This window comes from Quercus lobata, chromosome 8, assembly GCF_001633185.2.
Source record: "Quercus lobata isolate SW786 chromosome 8, ValleyOak3.0 Primary Assembly, whole genome shotgun sequence".
Taxonomy (NCBI): domain Eukaryota; kingdom Viridiplantae; phylum Streptophyta; class Magnoliopsida; order Fagales; family Fagaceae; genus Quercus; species Quercus lobata.
This window is the reverse complement of record NC_044911.1, coordinates 9,244,350-9,258,477: the sequence shown is the minus strand read 5'-3', so window position 1 is coordinate 9,258,477 and position 14,128 is coordinate 9,244,350. Positions and strand designations below refer to the sequence as shown.

At 33.9% G+C, this 14,128-nt stretch overlaps 1 long non-coding RNA gene across 2 annotated transcripts; it reads right to left on the bottom strand.

The window, feature by feature from the left end:
* Positions 1 to 1,253: 1,253 nt before the first annotated feature.
* LOC115955499 lies at positions 1,254 to 4,060 on the bottom strand. 2 transcript variants are annotated; one of them, XR_004084146.1, is made up of 3 exons: positions 3,741 to 4,060; positions 2,662 to 2,750; positions 1,254 to 1,478 (listed from the first exon to the last, which is right to left on the bottom strand). It is a non-coding gene; the product is annotated as an uncharacterized LOC115955499 (long non-coding RNA). The 2 variants fall into 2 exon arrangements; XR_004084147.1 differs by having other exon boundaries at positions 2,689 to 2,750; positions 3,741 to 4,059.
* Positions 4,061 to 14,128: the final 10,068 nt, after the last annotated feature.

Below are 14,128 nucleotides of genomic sequence, written 5' to 3'. Positions count from 1 at the left end.
TCTATATATATATAGTTGCTCTCTCTCTCTTTCTCCCTCTAATTTGATATGTTGTTGGGTTGGGGTTTTGTTTTAGTTCTATCGTTAAGAGGACTAACATGTGATGGGGGAATTCGTTTGGGTAATTTTTTTTTGTACATTTATGAAAGTTTGGGGTTTAAATTGTCTTATTTAAAAATCCAAAGTTTGATGTGTCCCAAGTATAAAAATACTAGGTGTTTTAGAAACTTCTTCCAATATTTTTTTTATTGCACGTGTCTAGTTTTATTTAGTACCTCTCATTTCATTTCATATACTTACAGTCTCACATTATGCCAATTATTTGATGGGTTTGATTAACAAGTGCTCTTAAGACATTTTATAATAGACCATTTTAGGAAAATTTTAATATTACTTTTATAGGAAATATAAAAAAGTCTATGAAAAAATCAATTGCCTTTTCTTTTCCCATAAATATTTCTAAAAATAATTGCTAAACTAATGATTTCAGGATATTTGTTAACTTTTCCCTTATTTTATTACCTATGTTTCAAATTTGATCCAAAAACTTTAGGGCCCATTTGGACTAAGATGGGAGGGTGGGGGAGTAGCTAGAGTATAGTTGGCTGAAAATAACTAATTTTAGGTTAATTCCACTTTACTCTACTTTACTCCCTCTCCCTCTCCCTCATCCAAATAGACCATTAGGCTTTTGGATGTTGAGCCCAAATACTAATTAAAAAAAAAATTGCAAATAGAGTAAAAATATATGGCCCAATAGGCCTTGCAAAATCAGCCCAATGCCCCAAATTGATCTAAACTAATCACATGTGAGTTGGCTTGGATTAATTATTTAGCATTTGTGTATTGATTTGGGTTGGTAGTTTCTCAAGTTAACCCAATGAAATTAGTTTGGGTTGGAAGAGTCCTTTAAAGCTAACCCAAATCAACCGTCAATAAATAAGGATATAAAGGCTAGTCTTCAATTTTTTATTGTTTGGGACTGTAAAAATGTCTTCCTTAGTGAGAACTTTAATTGCCCAAAACCTGGTTGCTTGGGCAGTTTCTTGCCATAGGCCAGCTCTGTCACGCCCCAAACCCGATACTCGGATTTGTGACCATGACCGGCATGCTAATATCAAGCCTAAACCTGATATTAACAAGAACCAACTTAACTTTTTGAAAACTTTTACAAAAAATTTCCTCTTTCTTTTCAATCCTTGTTTCTTTACTTAAATTATATGACCTTTCACTTGACATTCAAAGCATCTACATTGTACTCCAAAGGATAACATAATTCACCAGTTACTCAAATTCTGAATTTCACATAATACATCTCTTAATACTTTAAGGTACACACTTTCATTAGATCCTAAAATACACAATACTATAAAGCTAAATATCAAATTGCTAATTTAGGATCTATACATATAAAACTAAAACCAGCTCCTTCCAAAACTCAACTAAGGCTTTCTCTGCTCCAAAATAAAACCTGCTAACTGAAAGAGTGGAAGGGGTGAGCTACACAGCTCAGTAAAGGTAAGATATATGAGAATTCAATAAGGATGCATGTAAATCAGATCATTTCATTCTATGAATATTCGAATGGGAGAATATCTTTTCATGCATAGTATTTTATACTATTCATAATAATAGCTTAATCGCTTTTCATAGAAAATAATTGTTCTCCTTTTTCTCATCGGTTTAATATTACCAAAACCTTTCAGATTAAACTTCTTTCATTTCCTACAAAGTCGCCATATATATATTCTCATTACAAAATAATTATTTTAACTTAAATCAAATAATCGGCAACTTTGTATTAAAATAGAAACATCTTGACCCAATAAGAAAATATTTCTTTATAAACATTTTCCCAAAGAATATTATAACTCTCATAGTCATAAAACTTAATATTTCATACAGAACAGGTATCTGATAACTTTTAAACATAACTTGTACTTTCATCAGAAGTTTTATCTTTATAGCACAACAGAACTTTAGAAACTTTTATCTTTGATGAACAGCTTTTCTTTTCATCGGAAACTTCTTCTTGCCATGAGAGCTTTTGCTTTTCACAATGCATTTTAACAAAATAATTCTCTCATGATTAATAACATAATATAGTTGTTCATAAATAACTTATTGGTTAGTCCATATCTGATAAGTCTGTACTTATTTGGGAGGCTTCTAGCACCACGGTGCTAGGCATCCAGCATTCCCCACAATGCTAGGTATTCCCGGGATTACATCATAATACATATCTTCCAATCATGGGGGTAGGTTGGCTTCCCCCACAAGTTGGCCGTAACCAACAAGGGGCGGGTACAGCAAAGCCAGTCCCACTTAATAGCCAATCATATAACATTTTCCATGGAAAGCCAGTAATTAACCCCTACTGGCAGAGTTCAGATCACCAGAGAACATAATCCGAAAACATTTCATACTTTACATTTTACTAAAATTTCTTATTTTGCATAACATCTCATAATAATAGCATTTCCATTCTTTTCATTAAACATCATATTCGTGGAAATTAGTAATGACATCAATATACTTAAATCATATACATAGGGTTTCGAGAACTCACAAACATATCTTGTCAGAATAATGATTATATGTCATATCTCTAATCAAAACATTTTAATGCATAATATACTTTAAAATAACCTCATGACTTACCAAATATCCATATAACTTATCCCTTACCTAAAAGCAGAGGAATCGAGAGCCTAAAGTCGAAGGAGCTTAGACTTGGATACTGGTAACACCTAAACCAAATATCAAAGCTTATTACAATCTATAATTCCTTATCGTAAATTTCACATTCATCTCAAAGCCTATCTCTTAGAATCAAGGAAGTCCTAATCCCACCTCAAAGAGGTTCCCACAAATACAAAATATATTCATCAGACAACATGATGTACTAAATCATAGAGAAACCAATTCATAAAATTTATATATGATTATAACATATCAAAGGATGAGCAAATTAAATTATAGCTCAAAACATTCACCCTAACTTTAGAATTAAATCCTCAAAGTTAGGCATGTCCCTTACTGTTCACTGTTCTATTCCAGCAGCATATGCCCCATTTGTAAAATACAAACGGGCTGTCCAAACACATCCAATTGTCGTAAAATTTTACATAACTACTCCCCTATATGTTCATTATGACCCATAAAAATTTCGGAGTCAAATAATAAACCCATGATTTACTAAAAATCACACAAGACAGCATACTCAAATCTGTCCTGACATAATTTCTTGCAAATTAAAAATTAAACCATTATTTTTATATTAATCCAAATGCTGTGAAACCAATTCAATAACAACCACAAGTGTCTTAGGTTTCATAGGAATTATCCCTAGCATCCAAATTCACTATATGCAATATAATACATAATTTATCATGCATAAACACAGAATCTGTCACAGTGACAGCTTTGTAATGTTTTTTGTAAATTCACAAACAATTATCAAACAATGGTATTTTCATATGGGGATTTTTATAAACTCATTAGACGTGTTATAAAACACTTAAATACAGTCATTTAACCATTTAGAGCAAATTACACACAACCAAAAATCCCAGCAGCAGCATCAAAATACTCATCCTAACTTTTTCTTACTTCCTTAATCCTATAAAATCATTAATTAGTAAAAACCCTAACCTACCTTCAACAAATCCCCAACACAACTTCAAAGCTTCTTAAAACAGCATATATATATATATATATATATATATATGTAGACTTACATGAAAGGATTTTCCTTTCCTAGTGGCTGGACCAGAAGGTATGAGAGGTAGAGAGCTTGAGAGAGTTGAAAGAAGCTTCCTTCTTGCTGGTGGACTTTCTGTCTGGTGCAGCCAAGAAAATGAGATAAGGGGAAGACTTTTGGGTGGGGTTTTGTCTTTCTTTTGGTGTGTGAACCGGTGGACTTGAGAGGAAGACTCAAGGGAGCTTCCTAGCACTTTCCTTAAGAGAAAAGAGTGTAAAGTGAGGTGCAAATTTCTGATTTGCATGGATCCGTGGGAAATGGGAGCAAAAGAGTTTCTTGAGTCTTATTTCTTTGAGAAAGTCAAAGAAGAAAATGAAGTGTTGCCGTGTAAGTTTAAGGAAAGAACAAAGAAATAAGACAAAGAAAAGGAATAGGGAAAGAAGAATAAGAGATGAACCTCTTGGTGTAGTCAAGAAGTCAAGCAAAATATCTTGGGCAAACTATCTTGGGTGACATACGTATATTGCTAAGGAAAGGGAGGATAACTCATCTTTTCAACTTTCTTGCATTCACACTTACTTTTCTACAAAAATAATATCACTTTGCATATACATATATATATATATATATATACATACATATATATATATATATATATGTGTGTGTGTGTGTGTGTATATATATATATCTCTCTCTCTCATAACTTAACCACTTAATATAGTTTTGTAGATGCTAAGTATATATTTACAATACAAATAGTCATTTCAATTATTTATAATCTTTAAAATTCTTATTCAATGACATTATAAAATAATATGTTTATTAAATACTCTTATATTAATTTTTGTAAGTAAGTGGCTTAAAATATTAATAATACTTAACCACTTAAACACATAGTTTAATTATAAAAATTGGGTCGGGGTGTTACAAGCTCAATGCATTTTGGGCCATATGCAACAACCTTTTTTTTTTTTTTTAAGATAGTTTCAACCTATGGCATCCGCTCTTGATGATGACTCTTTATAATTAGACCAAAACATCAAATTGGTTTTTAGTGTAGATGGGGATTGAATCCTAGATCTCTTATTCAAGCATCAGAGACTTTACCAGTTGAGCTAACAACAACTTTAAGCGTAGTATTTTCTTATAATTGATTACTTAATTAAATAATATTTGTTGGGTAATAAAACTTAGGAAGAATTACTTAATTACAACACATTAGATTTTTTAATTAAATTCAAACACCTGGTTATATTGACCAATAAAATAGAAACAATATTTTATTTTCTAGTGACAATTAAATTTAATATAACTATAGGTTTGAATTCAATTAGAGAGCTGACTATAGAATTGTACCTAAGTTGTACCCATTTTCTTTTCTAAAAAAGTTGCATTTATATATACTATAAATTTTACTACATAAACCTTATAACTTAATGTGACACTAATAGAAAAAAAAAAAAAACACTTTTGACATTCATGTATTATGTCATTAAAGTTCACTAACCGTGGGTTTCAGTTAACTCAACTAGTTAAGTATTTGATAGTTGAATAATAGATTTTCCCGCTTACACCAAAAACCAATTGGTGTTTTGGCATAATGATAAAGATGGCAATCACCAAAAGTGGACATTATAGGTTGAAACTCTATAAAATAATAAATAAATAAATAAGTCCACTAATCACATTTCACTACCATATCACTTTGTAAACCTTTTATTATAAAACTAGTATGTAACCCATGCTTATGCATGGGAATGAAGAATCATAGTGGTACTATTGATATTAGCTTGAGCTATTAAACATATAGGATATAGTTTGACCAGTACATTTGGAGGTACTAAAAGTTTTTTCTTGCAATTTTCATGATATTGGTTATGCTAAATTTCTCATTACATTGCTATTACGCATGTAGGAACTGGATTTGGAAGCCCAAGCCCACTTAGAGTAATGGAGCCTTGCACTTCAACCCAAGCCCAACAATAGAATTATTTTAATGAAGAGATGGGAAAGCAATCCCAACACAGTAGTATATCAAGTTTCTGGCTAAGGATGTTAGTCACAGTCAAGGAAAAATGAGTCAAAATAAGTAAAAAAGCTCTCCTTGATCTTTCCCGAGGATGTGTTCTTATATAAGTCTTGTTGAGGTTATCTCAGTTTGTACATTATTCTTTTTCCTTTTTCTTTTTATTTTTCCCCCTCCAAAAAAAGTCTCCTCATCTCAGAGCTTCTTTCTTCTTATATACCCTATTTCCTAGTATCGTGACCTTCCACGTGTATGCCCTAGAACTCTCCCTCTGATATTTGTCCCATCAAGGCTTTGCTGAAGGTGGTAGAAGGGGTTGCTAGTTGTGAAAACACTGTTCAAGGGTCACCTCCTCATAAATGCAGCAGATAAGTTTGCTACAAGGCATTTAATGCAGAGGTGGTAGGTATGCCCTTTCAGGTAACTTCCTACAACCCACTGTATTTCCCCAAAAAGCCACTTCTCCTCCTCGGGCGCTCACAAGACAGCATGCCTCTTCCCATCCTCTACTCAAGTAGGTCACCTTCTTGGGTCTGAGGCACTTTACAGATGGTTTGGTGAGGTATGTCCCGCTTCTCGCCCTTCTCGATCCTCGGACACCCCACGATGCATATAATTTTGAAAATCACTATTGGATCTACAAATACAATATCAATTCACAATTATTATATGTGAAATTCTACTAAATACAACACAAAATAAAATAATAAATTGTTCAAATAATATTTCTTAAATTGAATGGGGATAGGTGTATGAGATCGTTCAGCTTAATTACAGTTTGTTATGTTCAATATCTTCGTATACAAATATTTGAATAAAAACTATATAAAAAATATATTCATTAGTTCAGAGCTAGAAAAAATAATAACAAAATTCTAAACAATTTAATTTGTATGGAAAGCTAACGAAAGAAAAATCCAATTTTAATTCTAATTGAATTTTCTATAAACTATGGTTTAATATATATATATATATATATATATATATATAACCTAGTTAGTAATGGACTGTACATAGTCATGGTATATTACATAAATGACTTATAAATTTGAATTGTTTTTAGTTATATGATTCGGTGTTTTATGGTTTATTTATATTGAACTCCTCATTTTTTACACTAAATTAACTCATTTGATATAAAAATTAAAAAATTTAGATTAGATGGGACACATGACGCAAGATTAAATTCTAATTGAAATCCAATTTTTATACTAAATTAATTCACTTAGCATAAAAATTTAAAACTTAGATTAGATGGGACATGTGGCACAAAATTATACTCTAATTGAATTCCAACTTGAATTCCAATTGGATTTTTTTCTTAGCTTTATCTATTAATATATACTAGCTTGTAACCCCATACATATGTAAGGATACACTTAAAGATATACAATAAAATGCACAATATAATTCATATATATATATATATATAATTTAAATACTATTGATAGTCATTTTTATATTTTGCTAATTCTTTAAAAAATTTTGTAAGGATATTATTAGGTATAAAATGTAAATTTTTTTTTTAAAAAAAAAAAAAATTATTGTGAAGCACTTTGTAAGAGGCAAAATTTTTAAGCCAATTATAAAATGCCACATCAAAGTTTAGTGGCAAATTCTAAATTAATGTCATTAAATTAGATGATGACATGTGTCATCCAAATTGGCATCACATTGGCATATCAAAATTTACCACGTGTCATTTGGCCCACAAGATAAAGATAAATTTCTTATTTAAAATTTATAGGTAATTATCTTTATTAAAATAAGTAAATAAATAAAATAAAGATAAATTTTCTATTCAAAATTGGTAGATAATTATCTTTATTAAATAAATTAAATAGAGATAATTATTTATCTTTGTTGATTATTATCTTTATCAAAATATGATATTTATCAAAATAGATAAATAGAGATAATTATCTCTAAGAAGAATTTGGACCAATCAAAAGTCTGCTACATACTTTCAAGCATATCAATTCATAGTGGAGTTTATCCTCTGAAATCACTATAAATAGAGGACATCCCCTCTCATTTTCGACAGGAAGTTTTCAAGGGGTCCAAGCTCTGGAGAAATTCTGTCTCAAGAATCTTTGAAGAACTTGTAGAACATTCAAAGAGCTAGAAGAACAACAAATCTCTATCAAGCTCAAGGCTTGAGATTCGTTAAGAAGACCGTTCAATCCATCTTCCAACCAAATTCAAGGAGATCTATTGTTCGAGTTTTTTGAAGTTCTATTGGAATTAAGCTAAAAAGCCTCCATAAACCTCAACAAACCCAAATCTTTGAAGCTCAATGGATCACGCCTCTAAAACCCTGAAGAACTTCAACCCTAGAGCCTTCACATTTGAAGACTTGAAGAACAATAAATCTCTAATAAGCTCGAAGCTAGAGATTTATTGTGAAGACCGATCAATCCATCTTCCAATTAAAGTCAAGAAGATTCTTGTTCAAGTCAAGTTCAAAGAAGATAGAATCAGAGGGTATTCTTTTGTAAAAGAATTGAAATAGAGATTGTACTCATTATTCATCAATACAAATTTATATTTGCAAACCATATTTCTTTTCAATTGTTTGATTTTCTATAATTGAGAAAAATTTGTGTTTACACACTTTTTTTTTACGATTCATTTATTCTAGACTCTTTGGTTTTTATACTTAATAACTCATATGGATAAATATTTATAATGTGGTCCCACATTTAATTCTAAAATTAAGAAATAAAAATTTTCAAGAATAAATAATTTATGACACATGGCGCAAAATTTGAGCTCTAATTTGAATTTCTCTCGGCATCACCTATTATTATTACTAGCATGTAGCCCGGGCTTACACATGGAAACATTAACAATTGTGATGATAAGATTTTCATCTTGGTAGATTTGGTTTCCACATTGAGCATTATAAATGGAGATAACTTGACACCAACATTTAAAAATCAAATTGGACACATAGCACAAAATTAAACTACAATAAGAAATTAATTTGATTTGATTTGAATACTAAAATTGTACTTCGACTTAATATAATATATATGATTATTATTTTTTTCCACTTTTAACAAATTAACAAAATCTTAATCCAAACACACTAAAAACTATTAAAAAATAAGATTCAAAGAAATCTTGGTTTATTTTTAATTTCTCATTTTGTAGATTTTTTTTTTATGGTAATTTGAGATATTACTATAAGCTACAGTTTACAGAATGCTTCATCAACATATGAGATTATTGTTGCTGTGGTTATTTCAATTTTTATAGTTAAAAACCCAATTTCAATTAGTGGGATGGCAAGCTATAGGCTCACGATTGTTGGAACTGTAATGTATAGTGAAGCCAAGAACAAATTCAAATGAAACTTGTGTTTGTTATCATTAAGCTAGTGTTGAGGTACAAATTTTCGGGCCTTGATTTTATTGGCCCACTCACAAAATACCCACATGAGCCCACACATTATTTAAAACCCACATAAATATTTCCCATATATATTACCCAAATATTATCCATGTAATTGGGTCTTCACAAATACTCCGTACCCAAGCCCATAAATTGCCATAGGCCCTCTCACAAATATTACTTATTATATCCCACATATCATCCAACTTAAATTCTCCACAAAATATGCTCATCATATCACTACCAAAACTGGGCCGCAAAATTACACTATCTCCACACAAAGCCCAACATCATTTGGCTTGAGGGCAAAACTCAAAGAAAGCCCAAATTCCAAAAGTCCCACTACGATGTGGCTAATTCCAAAATTTCCACTACGATGTGGCTAATTCCTAAAGTCCCACTACGATGTGGCTAATTCCAAAAGTACCACTACGATGTGGTTAATTCAAAAAGTCCCACTACGATGTGGCTAATTCCAAAATCCCACTACGATGTGGCTAATTCCAAAAAGTCCCACTACGATGTGGCTAATTCAAAAGTCCCATTACGATGTGGCTAATTCAATGTCCCACTACGATGTGACAAATTCAAAGACCGCTACGATGCGGCACTATTTACAAAACCCGCTACAATGCGACACTATTTACAAAGTCCATTGCTACACGGCACCTTAAAGCTCGTTGCTACACGGCAATACTTTACAAAATCTCAAAATCATTTCCACAAAGCCCAAATACTTACTTGGCATCTATTTTCACAAAGCCCAAATACTTATTTGACATCTATTCTTACAAAGCCCAAATTCTAATTTGTCACTATTTTATAAAGCCCAAATATTATTTTGGCAACTCTTTCATAAAGCCCAAAGTACTAATTTGGCAATTATCTTTACACTATTTTTATAAAAGCCCAAATGCTTATTTGGCATCTATTCTTACAAATCCCAAATATTAATTTGGAACTATTTTATAAAGCCCAAATATTATTTTGGCATCCATTTTACAAAGCCCAAAACCATTCTAGCAATTATCTTACAAAACCCAAAATAACATTTTGGCAAAAACAATTACTTTATACTCAAAGCCCAAATGTTAATTTGGCACTTATCTTGCAAAGCCCAAATAATCTTTTGGCAACTATTTCATGAAGCTCAAATGCTACTTTGACACATATCTACTAAATTCAAATATTATTTTAACATTTGTTAAATCCCCAACTCATGGGAAATACAAATTACTCATCTCTCAAAAGAATATCTCTTTCACAAAATTTTATGGGAACTATGTCTATTATTTCCATAATCAACTAATTATAAAGCCCATGAATATCACCCATGGCAAAACTACTCATCTTGTAGGGTTAACCAAGTCCAAGCAAGCTTATCAACACAGCCCGGTTGGGTCAGGCCAGCCCACACACAAATCTTAGCAATTGAAGAACACGTGAACTGGTCAGCCAAATTTCAGCTATAATTAAATAGCTAGAGCCCCTTCCCATCAGGTCCCAACATGTCTAATCAGATCAGAATACAAACACATGTCCACCAGGGGATGAATCCTTTCTCCACAAGCTGAAATCACATCATCTCTCAAGTGACATAAAGCTGAAGGTGATGTGACAAAAAGCTGGGAAAGCTGGGAAAGTTTCAGCCAGCTGTTACTTCTTTCTCCTTCAGCTCACTCAATCAAGAAACCAAAGTTGCCATGACCAGACCAGTGAAGCTCTTGAAACGACACAAAATCAGCTCATTTTCATACTAAAAATATGTATTCTCTGGTTCATGAACCAAGTACATGAACCCCAAATGGGGAAACTTAGGGAAATGTGGTTTGGAGGGCACCAAAGGGGATCCCAACAGAGTTCTCAGCAAGGGCTCCAAGGTTGACACCAGACTTAGGGTGGTCCAATCTGCCCTGGGGAACTCTGATTTTAGTTGCAACATATCCAAGATCATTAGCCTAAAGCATGCTCTAATCCCATCAGCCAAGGCTAATCAGCATTCAATGCTAAAACCAGAAACCTAGCTGTTATTGCCCAAAACAGCAGAAACCTTCTAAAGTTAAGCTTACTACTCTTAGCTAAAAATCTTAAGAACGATTCTCAAAGGATTTTCTGGAGATTGAGGAAGATTTAGCAAAGATTATTTGCTAATCACCCCTTGAAAACCCTAATATAAATGGAGCTCTCCATTAATGCTTTAACCAACCAACAAGACACTAAGACTTACACCAGAAAAGTTTCTGCCTTAACCTCTCTGCTTAAGCTTTCTCTAAGTTCTGAAAAAGCCTCTGAGTTCTTGGTTTCAAGCATAGAAACTAAGTTTCCCAGCTCCTGACTCACAAATACTTTCTCATAGCTCTACTCTAAAACACTTACTTGCCCCAGTAGAACATTCCAGCAGTATTACTATACACTCTCACTCATTACTCATACTACTATACACTCTTACTCATTACTCATTTTTTTCACAAATGATTATCTCTACTCACTACATATATCATATTCATGAGCATGCCATGGCACCATAATGATCTTGCTGCGCTAGCCGGGATCTCTTTCTCTCCCTTCATCTCACACTAAGTTTTCTCCATTATTTTTCATTAAGGAACCGATGATATTTACCTACTCATTTACTATCAATGGTTATGATGTAACTGTTACTATAGAGTTTTTCCCTCATATTGTTGTATTAGAAGACTTCTCTCCAAAGCTAACGGATGATGAGTCCAAAAACATAGATATTTCCCTTAGTCTGTAAAGTAACTAATTGCTGGAGACCTATCTTGTTTTGTTTTACTATACTGCTGGGCTATTTTCTGCAAGAAGACTTTACCGCTGGGCTGTTTTCTGCAGAGACATTTCACTACTGGGCTATTTTCTACGAAAACGCTTTACTGTTGGGTTATTTCTTGCAGTATGCTTTTCAACCATGATGACGTGTTCGCTGTAAGAATTGTTTATGGGCCACTCTTGTCAATTCCAATGTAAGCCCAAAGCATAAAATATAGTGGATTTCTTGGATTTTCACTGATAGCCTTTGGGCTGTGCATCGAGCCCATCGTCGAGTTTCGGTTTAGACCCCCCGACCCAACTTAAATCTTATTTGTCGGGAAGGAAACTTTTTCGCCCCCGACACTTTGGCGACTCCACTGGGGAGTCTACTGAAGCCAAGAGTTCTCCGTGCCTCTTAGGTTATGGAACAGCTGGCAAGAGGGGACTAAGAACACCAGTATCCTAGTGGCACAAAGCCATCACAGTCAAGCTCCACAAGGAGGACAAGCTGACCAACATGAGGTCAACCAAGAAGATTTTGATCGCTGATTCTCTTTCCTCTTGGAAAAAATACAAGGAATGCAACAAGCTCAGTTCAAATTTACTGAATCTTTAAAGGTCTTGAGAGAGACTCAAAGGCCAACGCCTTAGCCATTACATGAAGAACCAAATCTTAGAACATAGCAGGAAAGGGGATCAGCCACTGGGAATCCTCAGTCTAGTGAGCAAAATGCCTCTCTTCCTCAATTTGTTACAATATTTGATCTTACTGCTTTGCTGGAAAGGGAAAGGCTTAGCCAAACAAAGGAACCAAGGCACTTTGTTCGTAGGCCTCCCTACCTAGCTGAGTTACTAAATAAGCCATACCCGGAGAAATATGAAACTCCCACCTTCTCGCTTTACGATGGGAGGAAAGGAAATGTGATTGAGCATGTCAACAAGTTCCTTGATTCTATGGGACCTTTCGCTGGAAATGATGATCTTTACTTAAGGGAATTCTCAAAATCTCTTACCGATCGTGCTTACACATGGTACTCTACTCTACAACCAGGCTCCATTGCTACATGGCATGACATGGTTGAAAGCTTCTGTTCAAAGTATTTTCACAAGAAGGAAAAGGTTACCATCCTCACTCTTCACAATACCAAGCAAAAGTCCTCCGAAGGACTCCTTGATTTCATCCGGCAATTCCGAGATGCTGCTCTTGATTGTTATGGGCAGTTTAAAGAGCAAGAGTTGGTTGAGATTTGCATTGACAACATGTCTCATGAGTACCGAGCTCATTTAGAGAATCTTGATATTATTCAGTTTGCCCAGTTGCTCCAGAAGGCTTGTAAGACAGTCGTATCAGCCAAACCTTTCACAGCTGAAAGGCCTAAGCCAAAAAAAAAAATGCTCCTCAAGCTCTTGCAGTCTCCACCAATGAGCTAATAGTTGGGGAGAAGCAGAAAAGGGAAGAGGAGGAAGAGTATCCTCCCATACCATGCACCGATGAAGAAATGAATGTCGTCATTGACAAATGGATGGTTGATGGAGTGCTTATGCCCTTCAAGCCTATCTGTGAGCCTACTCAGGAAGATATGTGAAAACCCCTTTATTGTCGGTATCATTGATATGTGGGTCATGGAACTAGAGATTGTAGAAGAATCCGGAGAACATTTCATAAGAAGATTTCAGATGGAACTTTGAACCTCACTCGTGAACAAGAGGTCCAGCGGAACCCACTGCCTCAGCATCACAGAGGAAAAGCTACAGTCGCCGTACTTTTTCATAATGGGGTTGATGAGAATGAAACTGCAAGCGGTACAAGCATGCCTCCAGCAACTATCTCTGCTCTTCAAAGAAGCCCTACCTTTCGGACTTTGTTCAATCAGTTAGGGCTTAATGAGGAGTTAAGAAGATCAGCAACCGAAGCTCTTGTATCCATCGCTGCCAGCTCTGGAACATACTGTCTCACAACTGAACCTCATGCCAACCGTGCCTTCTTAGAGACTACTAATGTCATCACTTTCACTGACGAGGATATGGAGGTACATCACCCTGATCATAGTAAACCATTATATATTGCTTCTCAGGTTAACGATGTTCACATAAGAAGAGCACTAGTCGACACTGATGCATCACTTAATCTTATTCCAGCCAGCACACTTAAAGCAGCTGGTATCCCACTCAATAGAATAGCTGGGGCTCCTATTGAGGTTTTTGGTTTTGCTGGAATTCATGAATGTACT